Source organism: Pteronotus mesoamericanus, unplaced genomic scaffold, assembly GCF_021234165.1.
Source record: "Pteronotus mesoamericanus isolate MK-2021 breed Mesoamerican mustached bat unplaced genomic scaffold, CSHL_Meso_final contig_173, whole genome shotgun sequence".
Classification (NCBI taxonomy): domain Eukaryota; kingdom Metazoa; phylum Chordata; class Mammalia; order Chiroptera; family Mormoopidae; genus Pteronotus; species Pteronotus mesoamericanus.
Genome location: NW_026555072.1, coordinates 15,704,382 through 15,732,212, shown reverse-complemented (window position 1 = coordinate 15,732,212; position 27,831 = coordinate 15,704,382). Strand labels below are relative to the sequence as shown.

General features: G+C 38.0%; 1 protein-coding gene and 1 pseudogene across 2 annotated transcripts in view; one reads left to right on the top strand and one right to left on the bottom strand.

The window, feature by feature from the left end:
• DMD (dystrophin) overlaps positions 1-27,831 on the bottom strand; it is a 1,878,371-nt gene that overhangs the window by 1,644,509 nt on the left and 206,031 nt on the right. The gene's annotated exons all lie outside the window — the stretch shown is intronic.
• On the top strand, positions 6,778-7,300 carry LOC129065280 (60S ribosomal protein L23a-like; annotated as a pseudogene).

The following is a 27,831-nucleotide window of genomic DNA, read 5'->3' as shown; positions in this document are numbered from 1 at the left end:
AAGATTATTTATTGCCTTTTAAGGAAGACATCCATGCATTCAATTAATATTTATTAAGGGCAGGGCTGCAAAAGGGATTTCCTACTTTCCTTCTTTCACATTTGTAATACATGAATTCTACCTCGAGGTGGTTTATTTCCAAACAAAGAAGGAATCTTATCAGTTAATTTATTGCCACATTCACTTAACTTCGATGTTACTTAGAAAACCTCTTTTAAACGAGAATTTACATTATTATGACTGTAATCCACATTATTACAAACCTGCTATTTAACACAAACTATTTAAAGATATTACAAATTCATAAAACTTTTTAAAAACAGTTATACAAGAGTCTTCTTTTGGAGAAGGAGGTGGATAAGTTTCTTTTCATTATGTCAAAAGGCAGCACCATTAATGAACTATACAGTGCTCTTAATATGCCATTCCATATACATTTATTTAATGAAATTTAATTTTTTTAAGTATAAAGAGAGAAAGTGCATTACTGAGGTGATAACTTAATGTGTCAGGCACAGTTCAAAGTCGTTTGCTTGTTTAATCTCCAAAACAATCCTAAGAGGTTCGTTTTTGGTTTTTTTTTTAGAGAAAGTGTTGGGGGAAGGGAGGGAGAAAGAGAGGGAAAGAAACATTAAAACACCAATGTGTAAGAGAAACATTGGCCGGTTGTCTCTGGTATGTACCCAGACCAGGGACCAAACTTGCCACCCAGGCATATGCCCTGACCAGAAGTTGAACCCATGACCTTTCAGTTTGTGGGATGTTGCCCACGAACTGAGCCACACTAGCTGGGGCGAGGTTTATACACTTAAGATCCTCTTATACTTAATGAGTAAACTGAGGCACAGAGGTATATGACTTGCCTGAAAGCATGTCGGACCTAAAGTAGAAGGCACGTGATATGAATGTGGCAATTTGGCCTCACAGCCCAAATCACAGTAACTAGATCCAGGCAACCCTCTCATCCATTCCCAGTTTTGCTGCACGTTGTTTGGTTGATCCGTCAGTTAGGTCATGCCAATGTTAACTGGTTTGTCCAAGTCCTGGGGTTTCAGAACTGGAATTCTCTCTCCAGAGGGCAGCCATAACCAATGCATCTATTTGTCTTTCTTTTCTGGCACATAGTTGGTTTATAACAAGTACTGTTTCACTGAACAGCCGGGCCACTTTTGTCCTCTTACAGCAGTGTTAGCTAGCTAAGGGCTGGAAATAAGTGGCCAGAACATTAGCTTCCCTGGTTATTCTATAGACACAGCACTATGGGCCACATGTCTATCGCCAGCAAGCAGCAACATAGTTTTCTTTTCTTGCCTGTGCTACTATCTTCTTAAAAATACTATTCAGTCCATAATGCATTCAATTAGTGATTGCTCTTAAATGCTAACAGAACAGACCATTTCCAGAATGGTAAAGAGACTGAGAAACAGACTCTTTTGTTTCTATCTCCTGAATAGAGGCAAAAGTCCTTTGATTAGAAAACAACACTTTCATAATTTCCAGATTGTGTTGATCTGCTTCCATGCTAGTGCCTTTCCCAGAGACCAAGAGTCAGAGAGTCTTGAATATATAGATCACATTGGAAATAATGGGATTATGACTCGATTACCTTTCCTCCATTTTGGCAGTCTTCTTTATAAATCTGTTAACCTAAACTTGGGCCCTATAATTCCATGCAAATCTTTTACATTTATTCCACTGAATAGACAGTTTCGGACAGTTTTACGTTTAGGGTTACATCAATACATTTAGAAACTCATATTTTTGGGCTCATTAAAGATCTCAGTCAGAGACTAGAAGCCGACCATGAAAGATACAACTGAAAATTGCTTCCTGGTCTACATTTAACTGTCTATTGTTTGGTCTCAAAAGTGTCATGCTGTATAGATGAAATCGTGCATGCAGACATCAACAAGCATGCCAAGAAGGGAAACACGATCATATTATTGCAATGTCTGTAAAAAAAAAATACAGATGCTCATCAACTTATGATGGGGTTATGTCCTATAAATCCATCATAAATTGAAAATATCGTTAAGTCAAATATGCATTTACTACGCTTAACTGACTGACAGGGGACAGAGTTTTCCCCCCTGCCCCAATATACCTCTTTGGGAATATTAGCTATTTTAGCCTGATTAATTGTATTTATTTTTGTTTTTTAAAGGTATTTAATTTTATTTTTTTTGAAAGATTTTATTTATTTATTTTTAGAGAGGGGAAGGGAGAAAGAGAGGGAGAGAAACATCCATGTGTGGTTGTATTTCGTGCGCCCCCCCCCTCCCTGCTGGGGACCTGGCCTGCAACCCAGGCATGTGCCCTGGACTGGGAATTGAAAGAGCGACCCTTCGGTTCGCAGGCTGGCACTCAATCCACTGAGCCGCACCAGCCAGGGCCGGCCTGGTTAATTTTAAGAAACAGCAGATCTGGAAGAAGCGATGAAAACCAAGTAGAAGGGAAGTTTGGCAAAGGGACTTGCATAGGGAAACCTCCCGTAAGGGTGGCTCCCCACACTGCACAGCCCAGCCTTCGCTATCAGTGGAGAAGACAGGGATTCAAATTTGCACAACCTTACCCTTGTTCACTGTGCTTCTCCTGGTCACCTCCCATAACTGACTCTCCACCCCCACAACGTCTTCTTTTGTCTTTAGCTGAAGGTGGTTGCTTCTGCCATTTTGGGAAGCTACAAAATTTTACCTGTGTCTCTACCATATATTCAGGAGGAATACACGCTATTAAGCTTGAATTTGTTTCTCTCCTGCTAATCTGTTTCATGTCAATTTGATTATTAGACCAGCCCAAAGAACCTAGAATGGTAGAGGAAAATTTTTTCTCCCCCCAAATCCTAATCATAGCTTAGCCTGGTGTGTCTGGACTGTGCTCAGAACATCCGCATGAGCTGAGAGTTGGGCAAAACCGCCTTACTGCATTGCCCAGCACCACAAGATAGTACCGTACTGCATGTCACTAGCCTGGAAAAATTCAAAGCATGGTTTCTACTGAACGTTTATTGCTTTTGCAACATCATAAAGTTGAAAAATTTTAAGGGAAAGTACTGTAACTTGGGACCATCTGTATATCATTTAAACATCAGATGCACTGCATGACTGGACTCCATGTATTTGCTGAATAGCCTTGTTCAACTTTTTTCTCATAAAATTATGTGATAATTATAGAAATGTTGGGGTCTACATAACATGGAAGAAGAAAAGCCATATTGCCCGTCATTCTGAGAAACTCCTGTAAAAGCATAAAGGTATTTATTTCATTGCAGTTTTTTGATGTGGCTTGGTTTTTAGTTTTTTGCTGTCATTGTTTTATGGTTTGGTTTTGTCTTATTTTGTCTACATAGGCAGAAACTCATTTCTTTTCTTTCCTTTTTTGCACTTAAGGACATATGTAACTCTATATGAAGAATGGAATAGTGACTGGCATATAATACCCATTTGATAAAGGATTTTTGTGGTATGCTTGATTCTATTTAACATGCAATTATTCCTACTTCTATTTTAAAAACATCCATTACACATTTGTTTTTGGCTTAAAATGCAGTCGTTATAAATATGTTAGATAATTCTTACATGGCAAGTACTTTAAGACAATGCTTGTGTTATAGAAACTCAATAAGTCTTTGTTAAATATTGAATGAAATTTTAATTAGTTACTTAATACCATAACTCCACTGGCACAATAACTACTTTAAATTAATATTTTGTTTATAATTCTCCGCATATTTCAAGAAGCATATTGTAAAGAAAATAGCATTGTTTTTCCTCTTTAACAAAAAGGAAACGCTCTATCTACTGACTCCATCTCTGAGATAATCAAAAGCAGTTACAAGGCTTGTCTGAATGATCTGAGTGAACGCCTGTAAGCAAACAATGCTATGTAATGTCCATGCCCATTTGCGCCTGGATTTCCTGGGTTGTTAAAGTATGCCGGTTTCCATTTGGTCTCTTACAATAATAGCATGAACAAAGTCATCCTAGTTATGTGGACATTGTATTCATGTTAAATTCTTTTCCCAGTTCTAAGGATATAAGTTCTTGTCCGTAGTGATAATTTTAATTGAATACCATTTTTTTTACACTGAAACTTCAGTTTTTCTAACTTTAATGAGCTGTGCCTTTGAGTGTGGGATTATGAACAGCGCACATTGTACTATACCTTTGTAACCAGTGCAGGCAGATGGCACAAGAGCATAGGACTACCTGATGGTAAGAATATGGTGATACTGTGCACATGGGCATTTTGCAAAGGTTTAAATAGAGAAAAGCAGTTAAATAATTGAGACTGCACAACATACATAGAACAAAAAGGTATGTTGTCAACAAAAGAACGTTTACCATTGCAGCCTGTACTACAATTGCGTTACAAAAGGCCGTTCAATTTATCCAAAATAACATCGGCTGTCTCATTAAGGCTTTACACTTGAATATAAGTCCTTTTTTTTGTATTTTTTATTTAATTTGAAAGTTTTTATTCGGTATTATAGCTCTATCAGCTCTTTAACCATACAATGTGTGCCTTGTGTCTTAATTTGTGCTTATATAAATAACTTTTAATAAAATTAATTGGTCAGCATTGGCTGAAAATGGGAATTTTTTATTCCTCTTAAGTCGGCCTGTTTTTTGCTCAAGTTTGAGAAGTACTCCACTATAACAACTGCCAAGTAAAATGTCTTAACACTGGGGGAATTTGAGATCGGTTCTTTGTAGAACAACAGTAGTAAGGAGAAAGAGAGTAGATTAATATGGTTTTTACATGCACATCAATTCATACAGGAGGGTTGAAGTATTTGTAAAGTGATTGTTTCAGTAAAGCAAAATATGTTTTCACAATGTCGTTGGGCAGATGTAACAGATTTGGCTTAATAATAATGGGATTAACTTCCTGTGTCCGATATGTTTGAAGGCAATATCACACCAGTAGAAGCCAAGGCATCAGTTCCGTTATGGTTGAGATAGCATGGAAAATAGCATCAGAGAACAAAATGAAACTTTTATACCATACCCTGAAGGACACTAGTGTAAGAAGGGGTAAATTAGAAGGAAACAGCAGTGACCTAAGATGTGATCCATCCTTCAAGGGCCTACACCACATCTGAAAATGCCTTCCACCTTCAGGAAGAGTCAGGTGCCCTAGAATGTGTGTTAGTATGCATAATTTAGAAGGCCAAAGACAGCCATAGCACTCTATTGGACCAAATCGATATATACATACGTACACACATAAAGACACATTCCGCATGCATATCGATGCATACATGTGTGTATAGAGTAGTTTCCCTTTCATAATAAAACTGTCTAAAGTGAAGAGAGGTCACGCACACAAAAATCAATGAAATTATACAAGAATATAGAAATGGACAAGGGTTATAAATAATGAAAACAATAAATTATGGTACTAGATGATCTTTAGAGCTGAGCATTCAAGAGTTGTGAAAGTGTTGGCAATGTCAACTCCAGACATCCGAAGTTTTCAGAAACAAAGTTTCTGATTTTATTGGAAATTTATTTAGCTTTAGAATGGGGTCTAATCTCCTATCTTTTTTCTCCTGTACACAGCACTTTTTTAACCACATAATAAATTCCCAGCAACTACTACTCTGATCGCATTAGTCCAAATATAGAACTGAGAAATATCTGCTGTTTCACTGCCCTGTTTGTTAGTCCCTAGTAATTGCTACCCACTAAGTAAATGTCTTCAATATATAAATAATCCAGAAAGCAAAGTTACACTCACATTTCAGGAATACCCATTGGTTGTCTGCGATCAAAGTTGTATATGGCCTATCAAAATTCATTAGTGTTATAGCAAAAGGACTCAGGAGCTAAGGTGAAGAGGCTTCCATTGAATATAGATGGAAAAAATATAGAATCAATAAGGATAATAAAAAACGATTGAAATATATTGATTGTATTTAAACATATTTAAATCCATACATTCATAGTGATACCAAAACAAACAAAAAAGCAAAAATAAATCATTAAAAACCACCGGCAACCTTTGGAAGAGACTAGGGAACCTATTCATTATTTTGAAAATTGTTCTTTTTGGAGAGAAGCACTACACTACAAGGTAACCATGCATGTAATGCAAAGGCATTGTCTTTATAGAAATACTCCAGCTAATCAATGAAGAAGGAATGTAATCCATAACAAAACAATTAATCAAGACTATGATCATCAATGATTGCTACTACCTCTCATCATAACAGTGAGGAAACCAAACATTATGTACTTTTTGATGAAAGTACACAACACTATAAAGTCCTCTTTCAAAGCAAGCAAACAAACAACAACAACAAAAACCACCAAGAACCTGAGTATGAGCAGCCCTCTGGATCTAACTGCTAATTTATAGAAACCATAAGGGACAGAGAAACATTTTGAACAATACCATGGGAATATAGTCAACAAATCCTAGATACAAGCTCCTATTTTTCTTCAAAACAAGGGAAAGAGAACGAGAGAGAGAGGAGAAACTTTTAGGAGAAATCCAAACTTAAATTAGATTTAATAATTATATTTAAAAGTGTAAAAATGTAGCCCTGGCTGGTGTGGCTCAGTGGATTGAGCGCCAGCCTGTGAACCAAAAGGTTGCTGGTTTGATTCCCAGTCAGGACGCATGCCTAGGTTGCGGGCCTGGTCCCTGCTTAGGGGCGTGCGAGAGGCAACCGACTGATGTTTCTCTCATGCATCAATGTTTTTCTCCCTCTCTTTCTCTCTCTCTGGAAATAAATAAATAAACAAACTCTTTTAAAAAAAGGTCAATGTAGCCTTTTCATGAAGATGGCACCCAAAGCGAAAACGGAAGTCCCTGCTCCTCCCAAAGCCAAAGCCAAAGCAAAGGCTTTGAAGGCAAAGTAAGCAGTGCCAAAAGGCATCCCCAACCACACGAGAAAGATGATCTGCAAGTGACCCACCTTCTGGAGGCCTAATACGCTGTGGCTCCGAAGGCAGCCTAAATATCCTCAGAAGAGTGCCGCCAGGAAAAACAAGCTTGGCCACTAAGCTGTCATCAAGTTCCCCTGACTACCGAGTCAGCCATGGAGAAGATAGAAGACAACATTATAGTTGTGTTCATTGTGGACATCAAGGACAACAAGCACCAGATCAAACAGGCTGTGAAGAAGCTGTATGACATGAACACGGCCAAAGTGAACACCCCGATCCAGCCTGATGGAGCGAAGAAGGCATATGTTCTACTGGCTCCAGACTATGATGCTTTGGATGTTGCCAACAAAATTGGGACCATTTAAACTGAGTCCAGCTGGCTAATTCTAAATATAAAAATGTTATACTAAAAATGTCAATGTATAGTCTTGTTCAGTTCAAATTAATTAATTAAAGATTAGTGGAGTCCTACAGCATAATCGGAGAAACATAAGTACCATATATTTTGTGATATTAAGAAACGATTACTTTTTTGGGTATGACGGTGGCATTGCCATTGTGTTTTAAAGGAAGGTTATTTTAGAAATGAAGCTGAAATGTTTAGAGAGGAAATATACTTTCTAAGATTTGCTTCAAAACAATCGGAGGTAGAGGGTGGGTAGGTACAGTAAGGAAATGAGATGGTAATGATTATAAATGTTGAAGTTGAATGAAGGGTATGTGGTATTTGTTATAGTAGTTTTGTATATGTTTGAAATTCTCCATTACAATAAGAAAAAAAAAATGGTCCGAGTGTGCCTATAATGCACGGATGGCAAGGTATATGTTAGGCTCAGAGTGAGTATGTCTAAAGCTCTTCCCTTTCCCTCATCTTGGTTTCAAGGTGAGCACACTCTTTGATCGTTTTGGTTTCTCCAGGCCCCAAGAGACAGTTTTAAGACTTCTGTTTGTTTATGATAGCCAGTGGAGTAACCAGGAAGCCAACATAATAAAATTGTCCAACACTCTGGGAAACATACGAGCATAAGTAACAATCACTTATACTTCTCTAACAAAACAGACAATGAATCATACTTAAAATAAAATATCTAAGATTTGGGGTTGGTCAGATTCTGGTCTGTGCCAAGCAAAGGTTCAGCTCCATATAGTGAGTGGAGGAGGTTTTGTATCTAAATTACATAGCAGTTTAAGGCTTTCCTGGTAAAAACCAAATTAGTAACTTAGAACTCGTTACTAATTATTAGACAGTACATGAACATTGATGTCCATGAAATTTGAGGAGCTACAAAAAGCACAATTTCTGGGACAAAATCTATTGTTCTAACATAAAATTTATCTTGTGGTTAGAGACATAATAAGCTAAATAATAACTTGAACTAAATGTTAGAGAAGTCCCAAGTGCACCTTGATTGCTGTTACCTGAACCCGTAACCAATTTAGCCACTTTGGTGTCAAGTGTGTTCCCCAGGATACAAGATGTACATGTTAAACTGGAAGGACTGCTTTCATCAAAACAGTCACACCTTGGGGCCCAGCGACTCTATGGGAACACCGTATAACAGAATATAACACTGAGTGTGGTAAGTTTCCTCATGCCATTTCATAGATATGTTTAGTAGCTATGGCTTCATGCACATTGAAAGCACCAAGCAAAACACCAAAACAGCAGCACTGAGGAGGTTAACAGTGGCCCAGGGAACAGTGTTGAGCTGCGGCAAACTGTTCTGTTCAGGCAAATTATCTCCCTCTAGTAGAGTGTCAACAGTGTGGGTGATAAAGGTGTAAAAGGCCTTGGGAAAAGCACTCAACACAGAACGAGTGGAGGCTAGCACAGTCCAAACTTGAAAGTGCCTGAGCCACATACACGCAAGGACAATGATGCAGACTGGAGTGGGAAACGCTGAAGAGTGGCCAAGGTCTTGCAGAAGCACATGGAAAGGCTAACATGCGAGCAAAATTAAGATACTAAAGCCAATGCAACCTAATATTACATAGGCTTATAACTCCACAGGCAGTTTGGATTTTAACAACATCCATGTAGTCTTCAGGGCTTGGCTGGGCTGGATCTTTGCTGAACCCCTAGGCAGTGCAAGGCAGTGCATATTCACTAACTGGTGCTGCTATCCACCTGTGTCCTCTCTCATCCCTCCTATGAATGAATGAATAAATGAATGCACGCAATGAATGGTCATGTTCACCATTTTCGTCAGGATCTGCTTTTGCTAGTCAGATGTAAATGGCTTTATTTGATGTCGTTCCAGTTTTTTAACAGATTTATTTATTTTTTTATGACAGTGATTTAGCACCCCTGAAAGTTTTCGGTTACCTTCCAGTTGTTTTAAAAAATGGGATAGCTATTTTTAGTCCAAGGAAATAAGGGAGAAAAGAAAGTTCTCACTCTCAATTTGAGTTTTGAGAGGATCAAATTGCTTCAGCTCGAGGAGCCAATGCTGATGGGACAAGCCTACCAGCAGGAGAATCCCCCAAGATCTCACTCTAAAGGTTATTTTTAAATCTTCATCTGCTATAAAGGTAAATAAATAAGTGCATAGATAAATAAGTGAGCAAGTGCTTTGAAAATAATTTTTTAGTTTGGATAACACAGTCACTACATATTATAGCCAGTTTATAAAGAGCAAAACAAACAATTAAAAAAACTTTTTCCCCTCCACTTTTAAATAATAAAAATGTATATATATATATATATATAAATAAAACTATGCATGTGTGATATCTATGTATGTATCTATATATGTGTATATATGTGTGTCAATATAGGTCTAGCTATGTGGTTAATCAATTCTTAAAGTAATGCAAATCAAAAAAATAAAAAAAATATTCCCACCTGCTACCCCACCCCATGGGTAACGGGGTGCAGAACTTGGGGTGTCCGGGGACATAGGATATCCCCCACAGAACTAGCTGGGGGATGGGAGACCTGGTGCAGGGCCACTGAGAGTTACTTTGCATATCAACAACAGGCCCCATATGCAAATACAGTTATTTTGCATATCAATAACTGCAGACTAGTCTTCCACCCAGAACAGAGCAAGAAGGTATGTATAACTTTGACCCATGATGTAACTGGAGGCAGCTTTGCCAGCTACAGTGCCTGCTCAGAGCTTGGAGATGGTTCCCTCCACACCACAGGGCCGCACCTGCCTGGAGTAACTATGGAGGCCAAGAAAGGCAGAGAATGTGGGAATGAGAGCAGGTGTAGCTGGTTGTGGGAGGACTCGGAAATGGGGTCATGGAGGAGGTTCCAGGCTGGGATTTAAACTAAAGATGGGCTGCCACGAGGAAGTGCCACGTGGTTTTGGATTAAGAACTGGAGATCGAGGCCATGCAGCTGATGGTGCTGGAAACTGCGGGAAGCCTGCCCAGCCGAGCACAGATCACTGGGAGGAACCGGGAGTCTAGCCGAGCTACGGACTTGCATTTCTTTTCCTGAGATACTGTACCCTGGCTGGCCTGACTTGGCAAAAGGGGGAAGGCAGGACTGTGTATGTCAGTGTGTGTTTTAAAGGGAATTCGAGATTTAACGGTGACATCCTGTCATTGCGCTAAACCTGTATCACTTTTGAATAAATCCTTTCTTTTTCATCAAACTCTTGCATTGAGAGGCACCATTCCTGAGGGCGACAGGCAAAGAACTGTAGTACAGAAAGACCCCAGGGGAGGGGACTTGTTTTGGTAATAGTATCTGGGCCTCCCAAATGGCTCCATTCTCTTACACATGTATAGATGAAAATTCAACCACCACCAAGTTATGTTTCCTATATATAAAACTATAAAATACGATACCAAACAGGCACGCTCTAAGCTCCTTTGCACAAACACATTTATTTATAGTGTTTTTATGCAGAGCCATTTACATATATATAATAAACTAAACCATTAAAACTACATAATGATATTTCAGTGTCTGTATAAAATTGTGCCATTAAAAAAAAACCCCCCCAAAACTGCCGGCCTTTGAACCAAAGGGTTGCTGGTTTAATTCCCAGTCAAGGCACATGCCTGGGTTGTGGGCCAGATTCCCAGTAGGGGGCGTGCAAGAGACAATCACACATTGATATTTCTCTCCCTCTGTTTCTCACTCCCTTCTCCTCTCTCTAAAAATAAATAAATAAAATTTTTAAAAAATAACTGTAGTATTAAGGTCCCTTGTAAGGACCACCATGTAGCTATGCCCATTTAAATTAACTATCTACACATTTATTTTCCTATTACGCAACTACAGTGAACAATCCATATATATCTATACTTTTTCCCTTGTGCAAACAAAAATGAAGCACACACTACCTGCAGTAGAACCGCTATGTTAAAACGCTTGTACTCTTAATTTTGAAAGATAATACCAAGTTGATCTCAAAAGCCTGGGCTTATCTGTGCTACTCCACTCTCTATGATGGCTTTGTTCCTCACACTCTGGCCTCCTGTGTACATTCATAAACATTTCACCTTTGTCAATCTCATTGATAGGTGAGAAATGTCTTCATTTTCAATTCTTGAATTATGACTTTCTTAGACATTTGTATTCCTTGTCGTTTTAATTGCCCATTCATCTCTTTTGCTAATGTAATTATAGATTAGACTTTTTAAAATCAATGTGTATTTTAAAATAATTATTCTATTCCTAAATGTATTTTCTATTATTTCACAAATTTTGTTTAAACAAAATTGGAATTTTCTAATTGCTTAAGCCATGAACTTTGGAAAAATCTTTTTTTTTTCCTTTATCACAGTGAATTATCACTATTAATATTACCAATTTTCAAAATATTATAGATACCTATAAATAGTGCAATACACTGAGAAACATGTAGTATGTTTTTGTACCCTTTTAAAATCACAATTTATTCTTGTTTGTATTATAATCTTCTGGGTCCTATGCCTATAGTATTTCAAGACTCATACACATAGTATTTCAAGACTACACTTAGAGAATGTGTAGTGTATGTGCTGTTAAAGAGAAAACCTCAGACCCAAAATGATGTCATTTGTGCTAAAGCCCATGATAGCAAACCTAGATTTAATACCTGACCTAATTGTAGTTTCAACCTTTCCCCAAAGTATAATCTTAACCAGTCTGGAATTTTCGGGTCAAGCACCAGATAGGTAATCTATCGTCTTGGGCACCTCTCCATCCCCCATAGAAAGAAGGAGAAATCTGCATGATAAGAACCTTTGCTGTCCCCTTTTCTCCAAAAGAAGTTGCCCTGATCTAAAAAAATAATCCTTTCTTTTCTTCTGTTAATAGCTCCATTGCCCCACTGTGCTTCCTCTAAAAGCCTTCCATTTTGTACAGCACCTCAGAGAGACCTCTAGGGGCCGGATGGAATCCCACTTGACTCATGATTTGCTTAATAAAGCCAATTAGATCTTCAAATGTACTCATTTGAATTTTGTCCTTTAACAGTGTGTGTGTGTGATATTATATATCATATATGACAGGGTAACCATTTAATTGACTAAAAAGTGGTGGTCAACATAACTTATTATGTTAAATCTATCAAAAATCCATAGAGATTTGGGTTTGAAATAAGACTACTTGATTAGGCTTTTAGGTTCAGAGGAGGTAAGCAGATTTTATGGAATAAAGATATAACTACTAGATACGTAGGCAAGGTGACAGATGTAGGCATTATCTATTGAGAAGTTGACAATAAAAGGAATAAGAGCAAGGATGATACCTTCAAAAGCTTTGAATTACTATCACTTTCTATGGATACATTCCCATTTAGAAAAATACTTTTATAACTTTGGCTTTTAATCAAAGGATGAACATAATGAAAAGCTATGAAGAACTTTTATGCCTTGCTTATACACATTGTTATTGATGTCGGTAAAAAATTGCTCAGAGGCAATACAGCATAAGAGCTTGAGCACAGAGGACACCTGACTGCCTAGGTTCAAATCCTGACTCTTACCACTTATTAGTTGTGTATCGGAAAGCAGAACAGGGGTCCCCTGGAAATAGGAGAAAATCCCCAAACCTTTGGTTGGGGAAAGGGAGAAGTGGATAATACAGTGTTTAAGATACTTTGCATAACAATGGCAAATTAATAGCTGTGCCTTTTTTGAACAGAGAGGGCTGCCACCCAGGGTGACTATATGCTCTTAAAGTCACTCATGACAAAGCTGCGGAGTTGGACGTCCACCCAGGATGTCTGTGTGTCATGAGGAATTCTTGCCCTGACTAAAGATGGCAGCTGAAAGAAGGTAAAAGACACAGGGGGACTGGCAAAAGTGGTGCATGAGGTCACACAGGAAGTTCTGGGCTAAGCATTTAAAATAAGGGCAGGCTGAAAGAGAAGTGGTCATGTCCACTATGAGGTCTGGCGTGTAAGGAGATGTCACCGAGGTTGAAAGAAGCTATGCAGGCTGAGAGAGAGGAAGCAGCCATGCAGTCTGAAAGGGTGTAAGGAGAGAGAGCTGATGGAGCTGTGTGGGGACCTATCTAACCACGCATGGATTCATGGGAGATGCGTGGAGCTGAACTGTGACCGGGAAGGCTGAGGGGCAGACTTCAGCTTCTCTGAAGTATGTATGGAGAAATAACTGTCTCAGGACATGTGTTTCCCTGGCCTCCACCATGACCCAATGTAACACAGCACATGTTTCCCCAAACCACTGCATGGAGCCTGAGAACAACATACCCCAGATCCTGAAGGAGAGAGCTGCTGCGAGAGCATGGTGACTTTGAAATCCACAAGATCACCTTCTAGAGAGGATGGCGATCCATTTGCACAGTCAGCTTAAGAGCAGATAGCATATGGGGAACTTCTGGGCATGGTTTTGGCTTGCAGACTTTTGGAGAACAAGGGAAGTACTGAGTCTCGTGGGAGAACAGGGCTCTGAGCAGGGATGCTCTCAGCCCCTCCAAGGTTGGAATCCTGTTAATAAAAACCTGTTTCCTTCAACATTAACAGTTGGGTCGTGTGTCAAGGCAATACATGGCCAAACCCCGGGTCATGAAAAGACCCTCACAGCAACTACCTTGTTTGTTAGAACACTGATTGCTTGAAACTCTGAGCTGCCACATAAGAAGTCTGATGGCTCTGTTCTGAGGCTACCATGCTAGCAGGAAACCAAACAATACAGCAAGGCCATGTGTAGGCCTTCAGAATTCTAGTTCCCAGCAATGGAGTCAAACTTAGCTTTCATGTCTTAACAGCTAAAGTTTTACACATCATAGAGAAGAAACAAGCCATCTCTGCTGTGCCTTATCTGCATGTGTGACCCACAGTATCCATGCATATAATAAAGTGTTTGTTTCAAACTGCTCAAAACTGGGGTGATTTGTTACACAGCAAAAGTTATTAGAACAAGCTTCTAATGTGTCTATATTATTCTAAACAATTGAAAACATGCATACTCCCAAAATAGTTTCTTAACAAAAAAAAATATAACCTACATTTTGATTTTTATCCCTTGACAAAAAAGTCATGTCCACAGAAAGAATGAGGATTTTTATTCTAATCTTGGGATAAAGATATATATGGATGTTTGCGGCATACAAAGAGTCTCCTAGAGCCAAAAAGTGGAAACAACCCAAATGTACATCAACTGATGAAAGGATAAACAGAGTTTGGTATAGCCACACAATGGAATTTATTCAGCAATTAAAAGTAATGAAATACTGATACGTTCTACAATTGAGTAGACCTTAAAGATTTTATGCTAAGTAATAGAAGCCAGACATAAAAGGCCACATATGGTATGATTCCATTTGTATTAAATGCCCACAAAAGGCAAATTCATAGACAGAACATAGACTAGAGGTTGCCAGAGGCTAGCAGGAAGATGAATGGCAAGTGACTATATTAATGGGCATGAAGTCTCTTTTGGTGGCTGATGAAAATGCACTAAAATTAGATGGCGGTGATAGTTGCATAGCTCTATACATATACTAAAAACCATTGAATTGTACATTTTAAAAGGCTGAATTTTATGGTATGTGAATTATAACTCCATAAAGCTGTTATTAAAAAGTTCCTGGAATATCTCATTTTTGAAGAAACACATGTTTTTGTTTTTCTTTTTTCCTGAAGTCTTCTGAAAAAGTTTACAGCTCATTTTGTTTTGCTGTGAGTTTTGGGAAAGCAGCTCGCTCTGGGTTTATTTGCTTTTGCTTCATTTTAGTGTTAGAATCCACCCTGCTTACATATCCTGGGTCTTTTTTTTTTTTTTTTTTGAAATTTAAGGCTTAAAAACAAACAAACAAACAGAAGAGACACTTCCAAATCCCCAATGATTCAACAGGTTTTAATGTGCAGATGGTAAACATTTGTTTCCCTCATTGTTTGTTACCAGAAAGAAGGGTGTGAAATAGATCTGCTGGCTGGGTCCTAACGTATGGCTCAAAATGGGACCTTGTCTTGATTTTTGAAATGACAATTTCTCTTAATTTTATGTCAATCTCTGGTAAAATGTTATCATGTACTAACGATTTTATTTGGTAAATAAGATAATAAATTCGCCCCTATCAGACAAGATAGACTGAAGATAGGAAAGATGTAGTATTGCAAATATTAGGTCAATATACCATTACTTTCAAGAGTCATCATTAAAATCTTTGAAATTCACACCGCAGATGAAAAATCTCATCTAGAACATTCAGGAGTCAATGACAAATCTACTTACATAGTTCTTGAAATATTTATTTTTTTGGCACTTTCTTCCTAATCCCAGGAGGGGCAGATATAGGTAGTTGCTTCCCCAATACACATTCCGTCCTTCTTTCTTTTTAATGAACTTCATAATTCTGATTTTGTTTAGAGGTAACAATGTGTCTAGCTAAAACGACCTCATTTCTAGCCTCTCTGGAAACCAGTAGTGGCCTTGTAACATGGGAGAGAAAAACTGCTGGGAATTTCTGGAAATGTTTTGTTTCCTTCCTTCCCTCCCTCCCATTTTTCACCAGCTTTATTGAGATAAGCTGCCTCTTTTCTTACTCCTGCTTCTGAAGGGGACCAGAATATGTCACCTCAACATAAGCCTCACTGGCATAAGGATTATCTTGAACTGATTATTTTTACAAAAGAACATACATAGAAGAATCATAACCTAAGTAGAAGTTATCCTTCTGAAAGAGACATCGGCATTTATAAGGGAAATCTCCATTTGTCAGGGTGTCTCCCACTCTGTTCCAGGAGGAAGAGGAGGATTCAATCTCTAGAAACTCTTACCAATGGAGAAGGCAACAGATTTAAATCAGCATAACAACCTGACCCGTATTTACTAAGCTTTTCCTGATAACTTCCTAAAACTGGCTCGCTCTCCTCAATAGCTTTTTTTTCTTTACCTTGAGATGGTATTTAAGTTGGTGATTTGGGCTATTTAAGGGAGTTACTCAGTTTTCCTGACTCTCTCCCATGTATACAGGAGGTATACATATTATTCAATTTCTGTTTGCTTTTCTCCTGCTAATCAGTCTTTTATTACAGGGGCCTCAACCACAAACCCAGGTTGGGTAGATGGAACACTATTTTTGCCCCTACACTTCCTTGTGTGTCTTCATTCCCTGGAATGTGGATGTGAGGCTGGAGGTATTGACACCATCATTTTGCAAACAGGAATCAACGAGCATGAGAGTGAGAGGAGCGCATTATGACTGAAAGAGCGAAAAGACAGAAGGGGCCTGGGATGTTAGTGACATCATAAGACCACTTTCTTTCCTTAGACTGCCTTCCTTCAGAACTCATCAAATGAAAATGACAAATCCTCTATATGGTTAAACAGTTTGTTCTAGTCTCTCTTACTTGCACCTAAAAATTAATCCCCATGTGTAGTTCTTCTCAAACGGCGAATTGTCACCCTCTAGAGTGCATTTAGGAAATAGATGAAAACATTTTTAACATTTGTATGAAGGGTAGAGGTGCACCAAAGATGCTGGGCATCTGGTAACATGCAGAGCAGTCCAGGAAAACAAACAATTGTTTCACGTCTATACAGCTTTTGAAAAAAATAGGTGTCAACCTCTTTATAATTATTTGAACTTAGAACCTAGCTCCATTTTACATATAAATGATTTTTTTTTTTTTTTTTTACATTTCCAAGAAAGCAACTATCATGCTTAGGGAAGTGAGTTTGCCACCACAAAATATGCTTTTTGGGGGATACTGTTTATTTTAAGTTGATAATTTTCAACAAACAAAAGACTCAGAAAAAAACCTTTGGCCTTTGCTCTAACTCCCTAAAAGAATTTAATTTAGATAGAGGACCTGCTCCAAAAGGGAGCTATCACTATCGGTAACCATGGTTTAATATGAACCATATGACAGGGTTCATAAGAATGTGACAGGGAGGAACCTAGCAATGCCCATTTGATCAAAGTCCTCTCTTGCCCCACTGTTGAAGACAGCCTAACAAACATTTGTTTACCAAACACTTGCTTTTCCATCTCCATGTGAATAACTTTCTTCCCCTTTGAAGGCCCAAACTGCACTGCCCCCAAACACACCTCCTCCTTAGCTCAAGATGGCATATAAGCTTCCACTACTAGATCTGCCCTGGGGCCCCATATTCTTAGGGAACTCCTGTATGTGCGTATGCAATAAACACAGTCATTTTTCTCCTGTGATTCTGTCTTATGTGAATTTGATTATTAGTCTAGCCAAAAGAACTTATAAAGGTAGGAGGAAAATTATTTTTCCTTCAGCAAATGCCAATAAATCAAGAGGAAAAATTATACCTTTTTTTCTTTAGAACTTTTACCAAAAGTTGTTGATCACATAGGAAAATACCATTAGCACTAGCAATTTTATTCATAGCATTTAATTTCTGATACCACATACCTGCATTAGTCAGCACTCACAGTTTTCTATTCCTGGTATTTCCAGGCACAGGTTCTGTGTTTATCTACAGCATTATATAGCCTGCCTATTTTTATATTAGATAATGAATATTGATGATGATGATGATGATGTATACATTATTTCATAATTAACTGCTGTCCTTTAATTCATTCTTTATTATTTTGAAATTATACATAGATGAGTTACATTATTGGAAATTTTCCTGTGAGGACAGTAATGGAAGTATTATAAGATATGTTTCATAAAGAAAGGTGTTCAATCTTACATGGCTGAAACCTGCACAAGACATAGGGAAAGACAGTTTTAAAAGGGATGACATATATATACTCAGAGAGTAAGGCGGTATGTCCAAGCGATGGAAAGATGGTTTTTATGTTTAAATGTTCCTCTCCTTTCAGGTTTCTGTTCTGGGACTTTGGCCAACTTGCTTCTAAAGAAGATAGATCAGCTACGGTTTAGCATTAGACCACTGCAGAGCTTTCCTTCATAATTGGAAACCGAATGCAAGACTGACTCCAACCAGAGTAATTTGAAAATAGATCAATATCAGGGCATGTGCATATCAGTGTGGGGAGAGATGTGGAAAGAGAATATCAATAGGACAAGATACACAACAGCCGATTAGTTCTCAGTTCCACTAAGCACAATAACGGGTAAATATCTAGCTCCTTTATTAACTTGCATTTTTGAAAGTTAAGTATAAAAAGCCAAAGGAAAAATGCATAATCACAGCTGGTGAAAATACAGGAAAACTTTTCTTTTAAGCCGCAAAATGTGAAATATAAAACTAGAGAGAAATCCTGAGCAAATAAGGAACTCTGTCCCAAGGTAGGAAAACATTGACAAAACTATTACTAGTTAGAGTTGACCTTTACTGGGTAAAACCTGGACAAACAGGACAAACTCTTTGAAAAGAAAAGACTTCAAAGGGTCAGATCCCATGGAGTTCCCAGACAGGGCAGGCTGCTACAGGGCAGGAAGAGTCTATTATACAGAGAAAAGCTGCAGAAGCACAATTATCTTTGAAAAACCTCTAGGTTGCAATGGGCACCAGTTTTCTCTGCTACATGGCAGGAAGGGGTGCGCCCCCTCCCCACCCCCACCCCAGCTGCCTTGCTTAGCAACTTCCTCTGCCTTATCTTTTCAAATATTTTATAAAATATTTTCCAGTTCCCTTTCTGCCTTTATCTTAGGACATTCCAAGTGAATAAGAAACTCGTGTAATCTCCATAAAACAGCAAACTCTTTGTACACGTTTTTATAAGGTGTGAGAGACAGTTTTATTTCCTTCGCTTGAAAATTGCCCAACTCTTGACACCCAAGTGCTTTCCACTGAGAGTCTGCAAATACACAACCCATGAAGAATGGATCGGAACTATGGGCAAAAGAGTCAGTGTTCGGAGACAGTCTCACGGAGAGGAGCCTCACTAGGAGTCTTACTGGAAGTACTGGACGACTACTGAACGGGTTCAGAACAAGCCTCCCCAAGAGGTGCTACTTGGGCATGTGGATTACTTTGAGCCGAAGGCAATCAAGACTCCGCGGGACCAAGATAAACTTTTATGTCTCTCTTAAAGAATTCACATTGGGGGCCTTGCCCATAAATAAGAGTTACTACCAGAAATAACTTTTTATGATCTGTCGAGAGGGCAGGGCAAGCTTCATTGCTAAGTCTTTGCTCTTCTTATCATCCTGAGAATGAACTTCCTCTCTTCTGAAGCCCTAAGGTGCCTCACCTCATCCTTAGCTCAGAATGTCATATAGACCCCATTGTACCTCTCTGAACATCTCACATATGTGCGGTTCCCATACATACATTTGTAATTAAATCTGGTTATTGTCCCTTGTTAATCTAATCTGTCCCTTACAGGTTTAATTATTAGGCCAGCTGAAAGAGCCTAGGTGGGTAAAGGAAAGTTTCTTCCTCCCCTACACTACATTTAGAAAATTATTTTTTATAGACAGAAATTTTAGAGTATACGAGTGCAACTGAGCTAAACAAAGCATTTATAATTTATATGTTCTTAATTTTGTACCAAACCACAGTCACCAGGATGTGAGCTTCAACTCCTTTATATCAGGGACTTATTTTTTTATCTCCACTCTATCTTGGCGATAAAAGTCTTCTCACCTCATTTCCCTTGTCATAGTTTGCTTTACCAAAATAAATAAACTACCTGGGAGCCTGAATCAGAGTGGATGTACCAGCCACTTATTTTCTAGGCTTAGAGTTACTCTGGAGAGCAGCTAGAGCTTAAATTATCCATGTTCCTGAAACCCAGTTTAACATGACCCAGTGGTGCTACCAAAGCATTTTTTCACACTAGGTTATAAAAGTTTAGTCTGATTACCTAGTCAATTACATATAAAAAACTTTCTTTCTTTTTCTTTTTTTTGGGCGGGGGTGGTTCATGGCAATCAGTTTGGTACTTATACTCTTTCCCTTTCATCCAAAATTCCCTTGAAATGACAGAAAGTATTCAGATGGTAAAAGAATAAAATAATCAGCCTGGTAAACAAGAATGAGAGCAAGCTGAAGACGGGGATATTTGTGGAAATACTGAATGATATAGGTGGGATCTGTTTGGTGAAGAAAACAGGAGAGAACCCACAGCTACAAATGCCCAGAGTAATTAGAAGCTTCCTCGAAGTCTCGCACCTTTAGCTGACACTTAGTGTACTTCAGTTGCTCTGGGTGCTGGGAAGGAAGCACTGAATGCTCAGAAGGTATATCATGGGAGAAGCGAGCTCATATTGGAGCTGAGGATTGGGTGGGCTCTTTTAGAAAGCCTCCCAAGGAAGAAACATTAAGCTTTATCTTGAAGGATGAAACAGAGACTGAAAAGAGTTCAGCGTCTTAAAAGATCAGTAGCACTGGAATTTGGAGAGGGATGTGGCAAGTCATAGAAAATCAAAGAGGGGGAGCCCAGGAAAAGGCGGGGCCCTGTACAGCATGTTAAGTAGTTAAACATTAGCTTCATAGCAATGGACAACTATTAGAAAGTTACCAGCAAGAGTCCAATAAATCTTGTAAAAACATTTATTCTTCTTGCCATATTGAAAATGGAGTGCAGGGGGTGAAGGGTGTAAGTAAAAAGCATAATAGGATAGAGAAATATATGTTTTATTCACAAATGAGTATCATTGGAACTCATATAAAATGGCTTTTACCCTTTTGTTATCTTCACTTTTCCATTCCTAATCATCATGTAGCTTAGTCTCTACCATGAGGATTACTGAAGTAGCCTCTAAACTGATTTCCCTAATCCTCACCTCCAGCCCACTCTTTAGTCATCTGTCCTAGCACCAGCAAACAATTTTTCCTAATCATCATTTTTCCACCCCATTCCCATGCTTAAAAACTGATCGTGTCTATATATTACTTATAGATGGGGTTGGAGAGGATTAATAACAAATCTATTTTTCCCACCCAAGTTTACAATCAAATAAGTCATAGACACATGAATGAGATAGACACGGACAAAAATATCTCGTTTATTAATGATAAACCTGCAATCAGCGAGCATGGCTTAAGTCTTCTCGCTATGTATGCTTGGTAGTAATTGGCCTAGTGACGTCCACGAGTAGCATTGAATTGCAGCACACCTTTTTCTGTGTCGAACACCTCTGTACAATTCACGTCACAGAGAGACAGAGCAGTAAAGTAAAAGGTGCTGAGCCACACACGCTCAATTCCTCCTGTAAAACTCACAATTGGATAGTTTACTTCTGCTTTCTTAACAGGGCTACGAGAAGGGAGAGCGCACAAGGGCAGTAGTGTTACACTCTTACAGCTCCCTTCACGATTGGATGTTTGAAGCAAGAAGCCAGAAGGGTCCATACATTTAATTGCATATACATTAAAAGGTGCCTGGCTGATTTTCCACATACTCAATAATTTGCTAATTGAAACTTACATTTCTCAGCAGAAGCCCTCATTTCTGTCACTTTTCTTGTACTGTCCATATGATTTGGCCCCTGCCCTTTACCTCTGGTATTAAAATTGACTGATGGTTGTCCAGCCTGCTTTCTCAAGCAGAGGTTAGCATTATTATCTGAATGTGTTTGGGGACATTTTAATTTTATGTGGTTCATAGTCATAGGCATCCTAACTAGCATGCTTGTTTGTCTCTAAATGAGGTTTAGGTATTCTGAAATATCCTGTATCTGAAAATGTCTAGCTAAAGAGCAGTGTACTAGAAATCTATATTGACAACAACTTTATTAATATTAATTCTCTCAGCATGTACAGAGAGGATAGAACAAAAGTTCAGGGATCACTTACATGATATTTTTGTAAATACTTTATAAATAAAACAAATAAAATGGATTATTTATATTATTACAGATAAAGGATGTTTCAAAATACTATACTATTCACTAAGAGCTATAAAATGTTATAGTAACCTATAAAGTTAATGTCTCAATGACTCCAAAACACATAAGTTGTAAATAATGTATAAATATAATAATGTGAATGTGTGTGTGTGTGTAGAGAGATACTCTCTCCAATTCATGCTCCTAAAGGCAGAAAACAAAACAAAATAAACAAAAAAAATGAAGAAAGGGAATCATTTAATAGTTTCTAAGATGTTCTCAGGGACTAATATGACAAATCTTAGTGAATTTAGCCTACCATTAGTGAACCTAAAGCAGTTAAAGAGGATAAATATATTTTAACTGTCATGAAGAAAAAGCAGACTGTTATGCTGATTACTCTTTAATTAAAAATATTCATAATAAGGTAGAAATGTTATTCCCTCTCACAGGAAAGATAAACTGTCTATTTTTCTATAATACATATTATCTTAACACTACTGCAATAAGCATTAACTAGCACTAATAACAATTGATTTTATAATTAAAGTAGCCAACTGATGAGAAAGTCACTTTTTAGAGATACTTGAATATAAATGTGAATTCCCCCAATCCCATTAAAATATTTAGTGGAAATTAGCATAGGTAGGAAGAGCAAGAACATGGACAGATCAACCAACCTAGCACTGTGAATGACACATTGGAGGAGCTCAATAAGTATTGGTTAAACAATAATTTTATTATATCTGCATATTAAACTTTTATAATTATATAGCAGTAGGGAAATTACTGAAAATATTTGCAACAGGCACAGTGTTAAAAAACACTTTTCTCATGAAAAAGTCGATTTGGGTACTTTTGTTAGGGTAAGATGGCTTAGACTCATTTATTCCTTTTACTCCCCACTAACATAACAATAATTGCTGGTAATAATGTAAGAAGCAACGAAAGATAGCCAAAAGGTCTCAAGAAGAAGGCAACAGAGGTTTGGGATGCTGGGACAGGAACAGCAACTAGGTGACTTACATCCTCTCACCCAACAGAAGAAGGTGACCCAGACGCAGCATCATGACCCCCAACTAACATTAGAAGGCCACCCAGGTGGGCTCATTCCTCCCCCAGATCCAGTGGAAGTTCTGAGACAACATCCAGCATTTACTAAGTTATCTAAATAGACATTATGCTTTATGGACATGAACTGATCTTCAAAGCATCTTTTCTGTCTAAGGCTCTGTTTTGTTTCTTTTTTATAAACTGGAAGTACTCCTTTCCTGCCAGCTAAAAAAAATGTCAAGTTATTAAAAAAGATGGTTCTGAACTATAATCAATACAAATAGTTCATTACAACGCCCACCTAAAATCAGTAATGTGTTCTTAAGGGAGATAGGATTAGAAAAAAAAAAGAAGTGGGTGACAAGTGATTGCTAGAGGCACACAGGTAGCGTAATTGTGGGCAAGTTATTTAACCTCTGTGCTTTAATTTCCCTACGTATAAAAATTGAGGTAATAACAGTACCCACTACTTAGGATGGTTATGTGCTAAAATATATGAAGCCCTTAGTCCAGTGCCAGGCATATGGTAAGCACTTCAATAAATATTAACTATTATTATTACTCATAAAACATAAATCATTTTTATTGGAATTTATATGAATAAAGGAGGTAGCATTTTAAATCTACTTTAATGTAAGGGGCTGCTTCTCACTGGAAGCCTTTTAAGTACTGCTTATATCATACTTGTTGCTAGCATGTATGCAGTGTACTGCTTCTATAATTAACACCGTGGATAAAGAAACATCCTTCCCCTTCCCTTTACTAGTTTTTTAATAGCATAGCTTCAGGTCTTTCGCCGAAAACATTGGAACTGTCAGTTAATTTTCAACCTCACAACCTCCCAATTTGATCTGCCTTAAGTGCTACACCCGCCCCGCCACTGTGTTGTCAACTGCCGCAAGAAAAAAATGTGGCCATACCAACAACCTGCCCCCCAAGAAGAAGGTTAAAGAAGGCTGCTCCACCACCTCCTCGGGCTGCAGAGCAGCCTTCTGCCCGAACCCTGTGACCCAGGGGCCTCAATAAAGTTTTCCTTTCGTTGTCTCCCAGCGGGGAAAAAGAAAGATGTGTAGTGTGATTTAAAAGGTAGCTGCAGGGCAACGAATTCTGAAAACTAGTGATAGGTGAATGAAGGAAGGGTGCTTAATTTCCTTATCAAGCTTTACCAGTTCCTATCTTATGCTGATAAAGAAATCCTAAGCTCTGTATCTACATAAAAACTCTCCTTACAATGTATATGTGGCTATATAAAATGCATATGTGAATATGCTTTTATATGCATTGTTAAAATGAAACAGGACCAAAATGGAGTCGCTTGCGCTAAGCCCCACTTCAGCCTACTAAGACTTAATCACTGACCTAGCTGCAACCTCAGCCTCTCCTTGGGAATGTCACCCATAAGCAGCCAGCTTGGAATTACCTGGTCAGCCCAATAGGCCCCATCCATTCCCCTTAGGAGGGTGCACTTGTCTGAAACAATGCGTTCTTTGCTAATAATTTTCTTTTTCTGTCCTCTTTCCATCTTTAAAAAGTCATTCATTTTCTATAGCTCTGTGGAACTCATTCTATTTGCTAGATGGAAACTGCCTGATTCATGAATCATTGAATAAAGCCAATGTGATCTTTAAATTTACTCAGTTGAGGCCCTGGCCAAGCAACCAATGAATGCATAAATAAGTGGAACAACAAATCGATGTTTCTCTCTCTCTCTCCTTTTCTCTCTCTCTTAAACCGATCAATAAATAAAAAATTTAAATTTACTCACTTGAATTTTTTAACAGTACATATACATGAATGGTTATAAAAAATATAGATATTTTAATTTGGATAATTTTAGGGCCTTATGTAATATGACTAAAATATACACTATTATGATGCTTCCTCCACTCTCCTACCCCCCCCCATAAAACAAGGCAGCTTTTCCTAACATTTGAACATAAGACGAGTTTTATTATTTACAATATACTCTAAAACTCAATTAAATTTTGATTATAAGTGCAAATGATTAAAAGTATAATTGCTACAATTAATAATTTGGGATAGTTTATTTTATTTTATTGCCATAAATGATGACATTCTTTCCTACATACATACCATAACACACGGATCCATTTGTAAGAGAAAATCTTACTTAGGATTCAAAGTTTATTCCTGAGGAACCTTAACAAATGTCTAACCTCTTTGAAAAATGTCAGGAGAATTCACAATTTCTATTGTACTCTTCTGATTTAAGTTGAGGAATACAATTATAAAGATAATAGGACAAGCCAGAGAGATGAGCTTCGGCCAGTTACGGTGGCAAAACCAGAGGCAGTCTCAGTCTTGTGGCTGCCAACATCACATTAGGCGGATGCCAAAGCAGGAAATGTATCTCCTTTCAATCAATTGTTGAGACCTACAGAGGCCGAGGGCCTCATGCCTGGGTCTGACTACAGAACTAACTTCTCCCCAAAAGGCACTGTTTACTTTTCATTACTGAGGTTGTTAAAAATGTAGAAATAACATTGTTACATATAAGTATGAAAATGTGTCCGAGGCACATCTACCTTTTCTCTAGGAAATAGTAAAAGAAGGAACTCTGGAATAAGTATTATATATATTTTATAGTTTTTATAAATTGTGACTTTACCTCCCTGTGCCTCAGTTTTTCTGTTGTAAAATAGAGATAATAGTAGTGTCACACTGTTATTGTAAGGGAAAAAGAGAAATCGCAGGTGTCATACCTTCAGCATTGTTGCCAAGCACGAGCACTGATCAAACACGAGCATTTATGTCACTTCTATTACAATTTCTATTATTATACCCACTTAGTTAAACTTGTACTGTTATAGTCTTAATATTTGTACCAAGTTAGAGAAATCAACACTATTTTTTAAAACTTGTCCAGAGGTAACTTTATTAGACATTTCTGTTTAGCAAGGATTAGTTACTTGGCATTTTAGGTAAATAGGTGTTATATACAGAAGACTATTACTTTTTTAAGTGATTCAGAAATTTCAAGGGTAAGAAATAATTTTGAAAGAAAAATCATAGCATCATTTTAAAGAGCTCTCTAGGTGAGGATTAATCAAGTTGTACGCACACCACACATTATATCCAATTATACCAAATTCAAATTTTAAAACAACTAAAATAGAGGGATATTTCACCTTAGTCCTTATGGCATCAAAGCATCCAGGTGAGACAGAGAAAGAGAGAAAGAGAGAGAGAGAGAGAGAGAGAGAGAGAGAATATAAGTAATAACCTTCTGATTTTCTAGGTCCTTTTTTCAGTTTATTTCTATCATCAGAATTGAAACAAACAATTGAAAACCTGTGATCAATATCAGTGAACAGTGTTTCAAAAAGAAAAGAATAGTAGCCATTGCTCAAAGGGCTGAATGATCAGGCTTCCAAGTGAAAAACAATAATAATGTCTTCTATGTTATCCAGTGAACTCAAAGTTTGTTCACATTTCTTATAAAGTGCGTTTGTCTCTTTCGGTTTCAGTGAAGTGGTTGAAAAGACACAGGAAATGGGAATGCATCTAATTGCAACTCTAACTTCTATGTGCAAAGATTATTGAGTAGATGTTTCTGAAACGTCTAGTACTCCTGTCAAAAATGAGTAAATATAAATCTGGGAGCAGGATATGCAAAGCTGCTTCTCATGCCTCTCTATTAGTCAGGAATGCATGACAATTTCAGATCAATGATCATTCTGTGCCCAAAAGGCACAGAACCTAAGGCTCAAGATCATTTGTTATTGTTTTGCTCTGTTTGAATTACACAGGCAAAACCAACCATAAAAAAGAGGCCTTATCTGACCTGACATCCACATGCCTAATCTAACACAACCTTGACATCAACGGTACAGTCAGATGAATCAAAAGGTCCCTCCAATGGCCATGTCTTTGTCAGATTGAGTAGAAGCTCCACGCTTAGCATTCCCACTTGAGTGCTTTGCATTCCTGGCATGTCACCTAACTGGCTGGTGCTTCCTAATAGGCCCTGCACCAGTTCTGATTGATGTGTGAGTGTACAAACATTATTGGCATTCATGAGCCAGATGGCCCACACACCAAGCAGAGCAGCCAGACAAAACACAGGCAGATTCAGTACACTGTTGGAGAGTTGCATTTCTGGTAATTCCTCCTTTCACGAAAGTATGTCTAGTTCTATTTACTTGATTTCATTCCATATTAACTCACAGCAATTTCTCCCTCCATCATTTCAGTGCCACATCCTAATTAAGGGAGAAAATTCTTTTCTCCTTTTCATCTCGCATGAAACGAAGGCCTTTACAATCAACCTAATTCTACTCTATTTGTGGATGCTGTCATGCGTTCTCTGAAGTCATAGATGAACAAAATCTCTTCACTGCTTCTCTGGGAAAAAGCAGTCATTTCTTTCTTTGACCACACTTAAGTGGATCCTCTAAGTCATAAACCATAACATGTAGGAAGGAGTGTCCAGAAGACGGTGTACCGTCCCAAGCCTGCGTGGATAGTTCCCACAGGTATCAGCCGCAGCAGAAACATAATTTATGCACAGAACACCTCGAAATCACGTTATTCTTCATAACAAATATTTAAAGCCAGTTAATATCGGTCTTTTCTCTTTCACATGCAAACCCTGTGCATGGGTATGCTTATGTGTGTGTACATAGAATCATGCTGACTAGAGAGACTTCTGTTGGGACTAGTGCGGTAAGAAAAAATTAGATGCACAAACAGGAACCTGAGTCCTTCTCAGTGTAAATTAT